The sequence below is a fragment of the Chrysochloris asiatica genome, unplaced genomic scaffold (assembly GCF_000296735.1).
Source record: "Chrysochloris asiatica unplaced genomic scaffold, ChrAsi1.0 scaffold00228, whole genome shotgun sequence".
Classification (NCBI taxonomy): Eukaryota; Metazoa; Chordata; class Mammalia; order Afrosoricida; family Chrysochloridae; genus Chrysochloris; species Chrysochloris asiatica.
This window is the reverse complement of record NW_006408746.1, coordinates 2,132,217-2,137,336: the sequence shown is the minus strand read 5'-3', so window position 1 is coordinate 2,137,336 and position 5,120 is coordinate 2,132,217.

Sequence of the window (5,120 nt, the reverse complement as noted above, 5' to 3'; positions counted from 1 at the left end):
AGAGAAAAAGAAGAAGACCCCTAACGAGATGGATTGGCCAGGTGGCATCATTGATGGACTCAAGTGTGGCAGCGGTAGTGAGGTTGGCCCAGGATCGGATATTGTTTCGTTCTGCTGTGCATGGAGTCGCTATGAGTTGGTTCCGACTCGATGGCACCTCACAACAACAACAACAACAACAATTGTTATAGGTTTGTCTCATTTTTCTACTTCATTCTGTTTTAGATTAGGCAGTTTGTGTTTTTCTAAAGTTTTATGCATTTCTTCCAGATTTAAAAATTTATTGAAATAAAATTCTTAATAGTATTATGTTATTATCCTTTTTATTTCCATTGGTTCTGTTTGATATTACCTACATCATTTCTTATGTGTGTTATCTGCATCTTCAACTTCTTTTCTTTTATTAGATTTGCCAATGGTTTGTCAATTTTATTTATCCTTTAAGAGAACCAACTTCTTGTCTTGATTCTTTCTATTGTTTCTCTATTTTCTAATTCTTTTATTTCTGCCCTTTTCTTCTGGAGATTGCATGCTTACATTGTTGGTCTTTTCTAATTGTTGGAAGTGTTGTGTTAATGTGTTGGTTTTGCCTTTTATGTGTATTTATTGCTATAATTGGTCCTCTAAGAACTGTTTTTGCGGCATCCAAAAGTTTTGGTATGTTCTATTTTGTTCTCATTTGATTCAAAGTTTTTTTGTTGTTTTGTTTTTGTTTTTTGCTTTATCACCCAGTAGATTTTAAATACCTGGGTATATGATTTGGTTGGCAATTTTTTTCATTCAGTGTTTTTTATGTTTCTTCATTACCTTCTTGCCTGCATGATTTCTGCTGAGAAATCAATGGTCAATCTTATTGATTTTCCTTCATAGGTAACTTTTTTGTATTTTCCAAACATGCTTTCTGGATTCTTTCCTTATCTTTGAATTTGGAGAGTTTGATTATGATATGTCTTGGAGATTATCTTTTGGAGTCTATGCTACCTGGGATTTGTTCAGCTTCTTGAATGCCTATCTTCTCATTATTTATGATTTTAGGAAAATTTTCTTCCAATAGCTCTTTGATTATCTTTTCTGTATTTTTCTTTGTCTCTTCCTGTTCTGGAATTCTGATCACCCACAATTATTCCTCTTAATGTTTTCCAAAGTGAATTTTATGCTTTCTTCAGATATTTTCTTTTTTTTTTTTATTGTTCTTCTAGCTCACTAGTATTAAGAGATTTATCTTCAAACTCACTAAGTCAAGCTTCCATTTATTCAAGTCTTCTTCTTTGCCCTATCAATATACTGTCCATTTGTCTAGTTGTAATATTTATTTGGATTTCTATCTGCAAGTTTTGTATTGTCTCCAATCTTTTATCTATTTTTTAAATTGTTCCTTGTTTTTCTCTACCTTTGTGTCAATAATCTGTGGGTACCTAAATACCATTCTCTTGAATTCTTTTTCAAGTAGTTTCAATGTCTTTTTCCCTCAAAAAATGTTGTCAAGCTCTGTCTCTTGGTCATTTGATTGAGTCACTCTGTCGTGTCCTTGTTGTTAACAGAAAATGTCTGTTGCGTTTGCTTGTGTTGTATTTGTATTAAGTTGATGATTGTATGTTGGTATATTAGGCACTCACCAACTGCCTCCTGTAAGTGTGATTAGAAGACGCCCTTGTGCACCATTCCCTGTTCACTGTTTGTGCAGTTCAGTTCAGGATGGATTTAGCTGATGTTGGTTGCTGTCATTGATCTGGTTTAAAGCATCTGGCATTATTTAATGCCCAATGGGTAGGGTTGTATATGATATGGTATGGTATGGTATGGTATGGTATGGTATGGTATGGTATGGTATGGTATGGTATGGTATGGCTGGGTTGTGGTGATGCAGTTGCTGTCTCCTATTTCTTCGCAAGTCACAGATATATTTCTGCAACCCCATTATGTTTTCTGAAAACTCACAAAAGCTCAAGATGGCTGCGCTCATCTGGTCAGCTAGCCCAGCTCACCATTTTCACCTTTTCTGGCCATATCTGCTCAGCTCTCTCTTCTAGTAATCATTCAATTCATCATCTGAAGTTTCAAGTTCCATGACTGTTATCTGCATCTCTTTTATTTGATTTCCATATCTTTTTTTTTTAGAGGATCCATGCACCCTTTCTACCTACTCCACCATCTTGCTACCTCCCTACTGGACATTCTCTTGACCTCAATTTCCTGAATACTTACATCATAAAAGCTACATTCCATTTTGTTAAGACAGTTATTTCATTATTGCAGATTTAATCAATTCCCTGCCTGCATAATGATAATCTACTTGACAAAAACCATCAACTGGACCATCATTTCTCAATATTTAGCCTTCCTAAATCTTCCAAAAGAAATAAATTATTGTAACAAAATTGCAAAAAATGTAAAGTCAGAAACCCAAAAGAGAAAAATGCACTTTGCATTTCTCAAGCTGAAAGAACTGAAGAAGTAATTCAAGTTTTGAGTTGTAATACTGAAGGATTCTAGGGGCAAAAAATTGAATGATTCAAGAAATATCATAAGACAATGGAATTAATGTACAGAATTGCTCTTCCAAAAAGAATTGATCAACTACAGTATTGAAGGAAAAAGTACAACTTGAACTAAAGTCATTGGGAAAATTTTAGACTCCATGAATTTGCATAATGCAACTGTGATGTTTCAACAAATGGATACAAGTTTAGAAGATTTCACTCATGTATGCCAAAAAATTGGAAGGCAGCTAGCTGGCCAACCAAACGGTGTTGCTGATGTTGATTTGTTGTTGATAAGTGCCGAGTCAATTCCAACCCATAGCGATCCTGTATAGGATTTCCGAGGAGGAGCTGGTGAGCTTGAACCACCAACCTTGCAGTTCTAATGACTTTGCAATCTGGTGCATTAACCCACAGTGCCACACCAGGTAAGTCCTGTCAAATCAATTCCAGCTCATAGCAAACCTGTATAGATTTCCAAGGAGTAACTGGTGGATTTGATCCTCCAACCTTGTGGTTAACAGTTCAGTGCTTATCCTATGGTGCCAAACCAGGATTCCAACATACTGGTAAAGATCCATAATTGTGCCCATTTTAATAAGGGTGATTCAACAGAATGTGGATGTTATTTAATAATATTATTAATAGTATATGCAAGTGAAATTTAAAATTTAATAATATTATTAATAGCATGTTGTTGTTGTTATGTGCCATCGAGTCGGTTCCGACCCATAGCTACCCTGTATAGGGTTTTCGAGGGTGTAAATCTTTACGGGAGTAGAAAGCCTCATCTTTCTCCCACGGAGCAGCTGGTAGTTTCGAACCGCTGACCTTAAGGTTCGCAGCCCGATTCGTAACCACTACGCTACCAGAGCATATGCAAGGGTAATTTAAAAATTGTTTCAGAAATACATCATCAGAAAGCTGTCAAAAATTCAAATCTGATTCAGAAGAGGACATGGAATGAAGAACATCACTGATGATATCAGATAAGTCTTGGCAGAAAATAGAGAATACCAAAATATGTTGACCAGTGTTCTATTAGTTATGCAAAGGTATTAGACTATGTGGATGATACAAAATTATGGATAGCATTGTAAAGAATGGAAATTCCAGATAATTAAGTTCATGTAGAATTTGTATATAGACCAAGAGGCAGTCATTCTTACAGAGCAGGGGGATAATGAACGGTTTAAAATCAAGAAAGGTGTTAGGTTTATATTCTTTCACCATACTTATTCAATCTGTATGTTGAGCAAATAATCAGAGAAGGCAGACTATGTGAAGAGAAGTGTGGTGTCAGGACTGGAGGAAAACTTATTAACAGCCAGCAACATGCAGATGACACATTGTTTTCTGAAAACAAATAGTACTTGAATTACATACTAATGAAAATCAAAAATTACAGCCTTCAGTATGCATTACAGCTCAAAGTAAAGAAAACAAAAATTCTCAGAACTGGACCAATCAACATCATAATCAATGGATACAATAGTGAAGTTGTCAAGTATTTCATTTACTTAGATTCTCAATCAATGCTCATGGAAGGAGAAGTCAAGAAATCAAATGAATTTAAATTTGCAAATCTGATCCAAACAACCTCTTGAAAATATTATAAAGCATAGATGCGACTTTGATGACTAAGATGTGTCTGTCCCAATCCATGATATTTTCAATGACCTCATATGCATACAGAAGATGCACAATTAATAAGGAAGGCCAAAAAAGAATTGATGCCTTTAAATTATGATACTAGTGACCATTGGCTGCCAGAAGATCAAACAAATGTGTGTTGGAAGAAGTATAGCTAGAAGGCTCCTTAGAAGTGAGAATAGGGAGATTCATCTTACTTACATGGAATGTGTTATGAGAAGGAACCAATCCATATGGAAAGACATAATACTTGTATATAGGGTTGCTATGAATCAGGATACACTCAATGGCACCTAACAGCAACAACAAGCCTTCCAAGATACCTGTTACATTTATTAAAGAGGCGTCTATCAAGTCACAGAAGCAATGCTTTGGGGGCAAATCCTCAATTACTAATCCTGCTTATGACTTTCTACTCACTTTTCTATTGATAGAACTACTAGTGTTTGAAATTTTCTGTGGGGAATATGTTGTTGTTGTTGTTAGGTGCCATCGAGTCGGCACTGACCCATAGCAAATTTATGCACAGCAAAACGAAACAATGTCTCATCCTGGGCCAACGTCACTATTGCTGCCACGCTTGAGTCCATCGATGGTGCCACTTGGCCAATCCATCTTGTTGGGGATCTTCCTATTTTCCTCTGAAACTCCACCTTAACAAACATGATATCCTTCTCCAGTGACTGCTCCCTACTGACAATATGTCCAAAGTATGAGAGACGAAGTTTGGCCATCTTGGCCTCTAAGGAGCACTCTGGCTGCACTTCTTCCAAAATGGATCTATTGGTTCTTTTGGCAGCCCATGGCACTTTCAATATTCTCCTCCAACACCATTACTCAAACGCTTCAATTCTTCTATGTTCTTCCTTATTCATTGTCCAGCTTTCGCATGCATATGAGGTTATTGAAAATACCATGGCTTTGGTCAGGCGTACCTTAGTCTTCAAGCTGACATCTTTGCTTTTTAACACTTTAAAAAGGTCTTGT